Source organism: Nicotiana tomentosiformis, chromosome 12 (assembly GCF_000390325.3).
Source record: "Nicotiana tomentosiformis chromosome 12, ASM39032v3, whole genome shotgun sequence".
Classification (NCBI taxonomy): Eukaryota; Viridiplantae; Streptophyta; class Magnoliopsida; order Solanales; family Solanaceae; genus Nicotiana; species Nicotiana tomentosiformis.
Window position 1 is genome coordinate 57,146,410 of NC_090823.1, and position 9,298 is coordinate 57,155,707.

The following is a 9,298-nucleotide window of genomic DNA, read 5'->3' on the forward strand; positions in this document are numbered from 1 at the left end:
GTTGAATTGGAGGTCCGTAGGTCATTTTAGCGTCAATTGGCGAAAGTTGGAAAATGGGATGATTTTTGAAAAGTTTGACCGGGAGTGGACTTTTTGATACCGAAGTCGGATTCCGATTCTGGAAGTTGGACTAGGTCCGTAATGTCAATTATGACTTGTGTACATAATTTGAGGTCAATCGAACTTGATTTGATAGGTTTTGGCGTCGGATATAGAAGCTTGAAGTTCTAAAGTTCATTAGGCTTGAATTGATGCGCAATTCGTGTTTTAGCGTTGTTTGATGTGATTTAAAGGTTCGACTAAGTCCGTATGATGTTTTAGAACTTGTTGGTATGTCTGATTGAGGTACCGGGGGCCTCGGGTGAGTTTCGGATGGTTAACAGATCATTTGTGGACTTAGAGGAATAGCTGGTGCTGGGCTGGTTCTGGTGTCATCGCACCAGCGGAAGGGTTGACCGCAGGTGCGGTCTCGCATAAGCAAGCTTTGAGTCACAGATGCTGGGGCGAGGAGGATGGACAGTGGTCGCAGATGTGACAGGAAGACCACAGAAGCGAAGCCGCTTCTGCGGAAGAGTGATCGCAGAAGCAGAGTGAGTGAGGGTGCTGGGGAGGCCAAGGCTTCCGCAGAAGCGGATGAGGGACCCAGAAGCGCATCCGTAGATGCAGAGATTTGCGCGCAAGTGCGGAACCCGGGGGTTTATGTGAACTCCGTAGATGCAGAGACTTCACCGTAGAAGCGGATTTTGGACCGCAAAAGCGGAAATGCTTGACAGAACACTTAAAAGCAAGGGTTCGTGATTTTTATCATTATTGGACATTTTGAACTCGAGTTTGGCGATTTTGAGAGTAGTTTTGAGGGATTTCTTGAGGTAAGTCTCTTGTACTTATTTTTGATCAATAACCTTATTTTCTCATTGATTTTCCCACCTAGTTAGTGTATATTTAAGGTGGAATTTGGGAGTTTGAGGCTAGGGGTTTGAAGAGTTTGATTTGAGGATTGAGTGGCAACTTGGTGTTGGATTTTGGTAATTGTGGTATGGGTGAACTCGCTATCGAATGGGTATTCGTATTTTATGACATTACCCGATTCCAAGACGTGGGCCCAGTTCGACATTTTGGGGAAATTTTTTCGATTCGTTGCTAAAGTTGTAGATTTATGATTTAAATTAGTTTCTTGTAGCTTTATTCATGATATGTAATTGATTTTGGCTAGATTTGGGCCATTCCGAGTCGAAAAATTAAGGGAAAGGCATTCTTACTGATTGATTGAGCGAGATTTGAGGTAAGTGACTTGTTTAACTTTGTGTGGGGGAATCTTCTTAGGATTTGGTACTGTTGTAACCATTTGTGATACATGAGCACCGTGTACGCGAGGTGACAAGTGCATACATGGGCTAATTGTGGAAATTTTCGTTTCTTGCTGAGTTGTCTTCTTTTAAATTCATTAACTGAGTTGCCTTAGCATATGTAGTGATCATGTTTAGCTTAGTATTGCATATCTAAGTGCCTTAACTCTTACTTGCAATTTGTGCAACATGCTTAGTTGAATTACCCGTTTCCCTTGATTTGAATTAAATCTTTAACTGTAAGATTTCTTGCTGTAAATTCGTTGTTCCTTTGGTTATCTACTGCATATTTACTTTGTGACTACGAGGCGTTTACTCGGGAGATCCCCTGTACTGCATATTTATTTTAGGACTACGAGGCGTTTACTCGGGAGATCCCCCTGTACTGCATACTTATTTTAGGATTACGAGGCGTTTACTCGGGAGATCCCCCTGTACTGCATATTTACTTTGGGACTATGAGAAGGTACCTCGGGAGATCCCCCTGTACTGCATATTTACTTTGGGACTACGAGGCGGTACCTCGGGAGATCCCCCCTGTCGTGCATATTTATATTTGGGACTACGAGGTGGTACCTCGGGAGTGCCCTTGTTATTTACCTCTAGTTGTTGTGCTGTTATTTTCTGAAACTTCTCGTTGTTTTAAATTCACAGTCATTTCAAAATATTATTATATCTTCTACCTTATTTTTCTTTTAAACCAGTATGACCCTGACCTGACCTCGTCACTACTCTACCGAGGTTAGGCTTGGCACTTACTGGGTACCATTGTGGCTTACTCATACTACACTCTGCACATCTTTTTGTGCAGATCCAGGTTCTTCCTACCAGGCCAGATACTAGTGAGATGGATTGTACGTGAAGATTTCAAGGTATATCTACCAGCGTCCGCAGACCTCGGAGTCCCCCTCTATCTTTACTATGTGTTTTTTCCTTATTCTCCTTAGACGTTGATGTATAGAGACACTTAGTATTTGCTCTTAGTAGCTTGTGACTTATTTTCACTGGGTTTTGGGAGTTGTAATTATTGATTTGCAGTTTTATATGTATTTCGTGTGTTGAGAATTCGACTTCAGCTTTATATTATGATATTCTACAAATTGTTAGGCTTACCTAGTCTTAGAGACTAGGTTCCATCGCGACATCCTACCGAGGGTGAATTGGGGTCGTGATATTTTTCCTAAAAATTAAAATACTATTATTACTAATTCATGCTAATTAAATAAGATATTTCTAATTGCACAATTCTACCAAACTATATATTAAGGTAACAGATATTATAATATAAGAATATTTTTTGGTATTTTTATATAAAAACATACTAAAAGTAGTGATAGAGAAAATATGTTAAACCTTAAGAAAACTAAAACAATAATAATGATCCCAAATTATATAAAATATCATAAAGATGAAACTATTTTTGTATTTTCGAAATTTTATTTTTTTAAAGCTAAAATTAAAAATAGACTAAAATCCTATTAAAATAAAATAAGCAAATATTTTCAAATACTAATATTTAAAAGTCGTGCGGGTCAAAAAATTACGTGCTTACAGATCTATTATCAAGGCTTTTAGCAACATTTGCTATTGTGTTTATGAATTACCTTTTGCCAACAATAATTTCACAAATGTGTATATATATATATATATAATTGATACACAAGTATTTACTCTCTTTCAAAAACTAAATCTCCTAAAATGTATGCTTTTACTTACAAAAAGAACAAAAGCATCATATACCAAGGTCATTAAATTCTAATTTAATTCATCCAAAAATAAATCTTCTTCCAACAACTTGTTGCACTGCATGAACCATATTTCCAGCAATGATGATTTAAGCATGTCCATCCTACTAAAGAAGATAAGTATAATTATATTTTGATAAAAGGAAGTTGTAAAGTACAAAACTACAATTACCAAAGAAAAAAGGGGAATTAGATGTGCCTATTGTCCACTTACTAAACATATTGCAATTACTTCATCACTGAAAATATTACATATTACAGAATTGTTGAATAGAAACATTCAGCTAAAAGAAAACTGAATATAAGTTGCAAAATTATCAGATCAAGAGAACTACTCCAAATAGAATTGAATAAATAAGTTGTAAATTGTCACGACCCAAAATTCTTGAAAGGTCGTGATGCCGCCTGACACTACTGTCAGGCAAGCCAAACCCAATAATTAGTAAATTCTCATTTTAATATTTTTGAAATTACAGTTTTTCCCCTCAATTAAATAGTAGAAGATGGAGTTTACAAAATACATAATAATATCTTTAAAAATTCCAATACAGTGCAACCCATAATCATCCCAAAACCCGGTGTCACAAGTGCATGAGCATTAACTAGGAATATAAAATAAAATACAACAGCTGTCCGGAATACAAATTGGACAGGAAAAGTATAAGTACTCTGAAGGAGACTCTATTGGCTGCGGAGCGTCGTATAGAATGCATCACTTAAGTCCTCGCCATAATCCCGCCTCTGCGCCCACAAGGCCGCTAAACATATGTGTACCTGCACAAAAATATGCAGCAAGTGTAGCATGAGTACGAAAATAATGCGTACTCAGTAGTATCCCGCCTAACCTCGAAGAAGTAGTGACGGGGGGTCGACTCAGACACTTACTATAGGATATAATTAATATACCAATGATATGATGAATTATGAATTTTATGAGACAACGGTAAACACAATAACATGAGGCAGGTAAATAATTCTCTTGTTAATAGGGGATTTCCAAATTTATTTTCATCTTTTAACAATTTATATCTCTGGCCAATGAGGCCATATCAATTATCAGTAATTCCAAAACAATCAATTAAGTCATGCGCAAATCATGCCGGGGTCGTACGACCCGATCCAATAAATATTTAAATTGTGCACTGCCAGAGGGTCGAATGGCGCGAATCATAGATGCATCTATCTAATCTACCGAGGCGTTCGTCCCGTTCCACAAAGATAAACACATTCAAACAGTCAATCGATAATTCATCAAGGGGGAATTATCCAAGGAAATGGCAATTGCTCTTTTAACAGTCAAGAAATGATGTTTAGCTTTTTAGAAAATTTATTTACCAAGTTCAATATGATTTAAGCATTTTAAATTGACAACAAGGTTGCAAATATTACAAGTAGAACATTCTTTGGGATCCTAGACTACCCAGACTTAAGCATAATAGTAGCTATGCACGGACTCTGGTCACCTCGTGCGTACGTAGCCCCCACAAATAAGAGCTCATATTGATTTATTTCACCTATGAGGTAAATTCTCTCTTACAAGGTTAGAAAGGAGACTTATCTCGCTCCGAATAACCGGCTCCCAAGCCATTAAAAATCAACTCAAATAAATGTCCAACGCTCCATAACTAGTCAAATAAGATGCAACCCAATCAAAATATGCTCTAATACTCAAAAGTAATCAATTTACAACAATTTCCAACTCCGCTCGAAAAGTCGATAAAGCACCATCGGGCCCACGTGCCCGGATTCTAAATTTTTTTGAAGATAACCAATACTCATAACCTCACGAACTCAAATGTATGATTTATTTCTAATTCCATGCCCAAATTCGTGGTCAAAAATCCAAGAATACGAATTTCTACGTTTTTCTTAAAAAAATCAAATTTTCTACTAATTTTCTTGTTTAAATCCATATATAAACCAAGTATTTAACTTGCAATAGGTGGGAATCACTTACCTTGACATAGATGATGAAAATCTCTCCTTGAAGCTCTCCAAAAATCGTCCATCCCAGTGAAAAATGAGAGAGAATGAGCCAAATCCTGTATTAAATCCAATCTGCCCAGACTCGTTCTTCTTCGCGTTCGCGTGACCAGTGTCGCGTTCACAAAGGCCTGACCATGCACAACATCGTGTTCGCGTTCAAGCTCTCGCGTTCGCGGTAGCCAACTGCCCTCCTTCTTCGCGTTTGCAGTCTAAGATTCGCATTCGCGAAGGCTTAATGGCTCAGGGTCCCGGTTCCCCTTCCTTCTTCGCGTTCGTGACCACTGCGTCGCGTTCGCGAAGGCCAAATCCAGCACCCCAAAATTTTTTCTTTGAGAACGCGGGATTTCCTTTGCGTTCGTGAAGAAGGAAACCAGACACCAGAAACAACAGTCCAAAACAGCTCCAACTTGGTCCGAAACCACCCGAAATACACCCGAGACCCCCGGGACCCCGTCCAATCACACAAACCAGTCCCATAACATAACATGGACCTACTCGAGGCCTCAAATCACATCAAGCAACATCAAAATCATGAATCACGCCCAATTCGAGCTTAATGAACTTTAGAACTTCAAACTTCTACCTTCGATACCGAAACCTATCAAATCACGTCCGATTGACCTCAAATTTTGCACACAAGTCACATTCGACATTATGGACCTATTCCAACTTTCGGAATCAGAATCCGACCCTGATATCAAAAAGTCCACTCCCGGTCAAACTTCTCAAAAATCTTCCAATCTCTAACTTCCGCCAAATGATCCCAAAATGACCTACGGACCTCCGAATCCACTTCTGGACGCATTTCCAATACCAGAATCACCATACGGAGCTATTCCTAGGCTCAGAATCCCAAACAGACATTGATAACATTGAAATGCACTTCAACTCAAATTTAAGAAATCTTTCTAAAAATGCCAACTTCTATAATAGGTGTCAAAACGTTCCCGGATCATCTAAAATTTGACCCGAATATACGCCCAAGTCCAAAATTATCATACGAACCTGTTGGAATCTTCAAATCCCGATTCCGAGGTCGTTTGCTCAAAAATCCAACCTTAGTCAATTCTTCCAACTTAAAGCTTCCGAAATAAGAATTTTCTTTCCAAATCAACTCTGAACTTCCGAAATTTTAATTCCGACCATGCGTACAAGTCATAATACCTGAAGTGAAGCTACTCATGGTCTCAAACTGCTGAATGACGCGCTAGAGCTCAAAACGACCGGTCGGGTCGTTACATAAATCTTTCAAAAAACCACATCAAAGCTGAATACTTTCCCAAACAAAGTTGCTGCACCAAAACCTACTAAATATTCCCAAAAATACAATATTATAGTCAAAATCAAATACAATACAAAGATTGATTCAAGTAAATAGACTCTTTTGTACATACATCCAAGATATTTACTTTTTTCATGAAAGATTAAGTTACTTAGCATGACTTGTAGACTTGCCTCGTCCTCTTCTTCCAAAATATAACACTATAAGATCAACAAGTATAAATAATAGCAAGAATGTGAAGGCTGTAAAACAAAGTAGAGGAAACGAAACATACAATTCACTATATGACATGGTTCCATCAATTTTAATCTCCTTCATAGTTTTTCCAATTCATTGACAAAATCAAGAATCCTCAAATAAACTTACCTGGTTGTGCGTTTGGAATTACACAGCAGGTACAACTCTACTAGAAACATGTATGACAGTCATGCCATAATCATAATTATAGGGTGCAAGAAATATTGGACCATCATAAGGGAAAAAGTGATGCAATCAGTAATGGATAGTGTTAGAACAAAAACAATAGCCTTCTTCCTTGGGTTTCCTCCTAGGCTGCTTAACATAAAGAAGGATAAAGGTAGGACATGATTTGAAATATTTAATTAATACTTATATGTGATTAGAGAACAATCCACTCAAGCTGCAACAGAAAGAACCAAGTTCTCTATATATGAAATTTGTAAAGAGTAATATCTTTCTTTATGCTAAGTTAAATTTTTTTTCTCAAAATAAGTCCGGGTGATTACAATGAGAATTGCAAATGACTAAGTGATATTTAGTACTATGAGTTGTTGCATTTGGTACCACTTTCTCTTTGCATATCAAAGGTTTCATTTTTTATTGGTCAAATCATGAATATTTCTTTCCATGTGTTTAAATCCCTACTGTATATTAAACAATAAAGGTTTCTATTAAAGCAGAGAATTACCTCTTTTTCTCCATCTCATGTTTCACTGTATTAGCAATTGTTTTTCTCTCCGTACTTAGCGATATCATGGGAAAAAAGGAGGCAAGTATAATTGGTAGTACAGATAATTCAAGAGCAATTATATACAAATATACAAGTAGAACTACTAACCGGCACTAGCAGCTTATAAAAAAGTAGTGAATGAATGATAATTGGTAGTACAAATAAGGCTTTATGGATGCATGACACAAATATTTATTCTTGAAATCCCTGTAATATTGGAAATTGTTTCTTCTTCTGGTGTTTTGCTCACTTTTAATTACTACAGCGCTTTGACCAAAAAAAAAATATTACATCACTTAGTGCTAGCTTTATAATACAATTGCTTTTATCTAGAAAAAGGATTTACTTTTTGAACCTCAAAATTATTTTGTGCAAGACACTAAGATTAAACAATAAAACTACGGAACAGAAAGGTCACTATAGTTTTAATTTTAACAAGGCAACTAATCCTCTTAAGGTCCTAATTGAAATCACAATTATTATTAGACTTCATCGAATTTTCTCAAAGAACAGATAACACCTAATCTCACAATACATTCAATCCCTTGGAACCCAAAATGTCCATTGAAACTAGAGATACGGATATAACATCTTCCTCAAGATTCACGATAGTAATACTCACATCATTAAGTGTAACTATTTCCACTTTGAGTTTCCATCACTAATAAGGATAAAATCAGTACAATTGAAATGTATTAAGTCAATTTTCAAACATAGATGCTAAAGAAACGAATATAGACAAAGCAGAAACAAACTTACAGTGAGATGTCGGAATCAAAGTAACACAGCCAAAGAGAGACTTGCATCCGCAATGCCAGAAATAACCTATTCTTTAAGAGCATTACAACGCAAAAAATATAGACAAAGCAGATGCCAAAATCTACATCTATCCCAATTCCAAAAGGCATAAATATACCTAAAAAAAATTATAGTCACGATCTGCTTGTGAATCTACAATCAATAGAAAGGAACGTAATATTTAAAAAAAAAAAGTTATAATAGAAATACTAACCGAATAAGACATGGGACCATTGATTAGAACTGAAATGGAGCTATAAATACTGATGTGGATGAACCACACTATCTTTATTTAGAACCTGCAAGAAAATAGTTTATTTGATGCCCATGTTTTTGCTTTGAGAAAGAGTCGACCCTGGTTAGGACCTCCTAACTAAAAACCTAAATCGAAGCATTCAAGGAATTGAAACCCTAAAGTAGAAATAACTAGAACTAGAGATGAAGGAGCATACAATTTCAAGCCATAACCGCAGCACTGGAAGATAAGGTTGTCGCTCATTTGAACCTCGTAACTCAAAGCACGAGTCGAAGGGTTGAATGAATTGGAGAAGGTGAAAGCCAAAATGAAAATAAAAGGGGGAGGGATTCGGGGGGGAAAAGGGGGAGGAAAGTTTGCCGCGTTTGTTTTTGCTGAAAATTGAGAAAGAACTAAATATTCTTTAGGCCACAAGTCAAGCAAAATGTTGAGAAAAATAAGTATTTTACCAACAAGAAAATACTTTTGGCAACACTAACAATTTATTGTTGTCAATTTATTTATATTTTAAAATTATTATATTACCCAAAAAGTTATGGCAGCAAAATTAAAACGTTAGCCAACAAGAATTTTTTTGTGGGTAAAAGTTCTATGATATAGCAACAACTAAATAGAGTTGTTGCCATTTATTTATTTTTAGCAACGATATCATTGTTGTTGCTAGAAAGTTGTTGTAAATTATATACTTTCTTCTAGTGTGTGTCTATGTATTAATTCTTGTGTGAGTTACGAGAGTTCACACCGTTTTTGAAGTGAAAATATGCTCATTACATATTTCTTATATGTAGGAACAAACTTGCGCGGAAAAGGATCAAATGGAAGAAACATTAGTGAAAAAAGAGTTGAATAGAAAAGTCCCGGACAGCGAAGCGAGGTTCACTTCGCCAGACCGGGACCGGAGCAGAAGAAACCAAA

General features: G+C 36.6%; 1 long non-coding RNA gene across 6 annotated transcripts; it reads right to left on the minus strand.

The window, feature by feature from the left end:
• Positions 1-2,994: 2,994 nt before the first annotated feature.
• LOC104108229 (uncharacterized) lies at positions 2,995-9,019 on the minus strand. Of its 6 annotated transcripts, XR_011412773.1 has the most exons (5): positions 8,580-9,019; positions 8,342-8,426; positions 8,089-8,245; positions 5,049-6,384; positions 3,288-3,865 (listed from the first exon to the last, which is right to left on the minus strand). It is a non-coding gene; the product is annotated as an uncharacterized lncRNA (long non-coding RNA). The 6 variants fall into 6 exon arrangements; XR_011412772.1 differs by lacking the exons at positions 3,288-3,865; positions 5,049-6,384 and adding an exon at positions 2,995-3,195 and having other exon boundaries at positions 7,288-8,245; positions 8,580-9,014; XR_011412769.1 differs by lacking the exon at positions 5,049-6,384 and having other exon boundaries at positions 3,596-3,865; positions 8,580-8,956.
• Between the last annotated feature and the right edge of the window lie 279 nt (positions 9,020-9,298).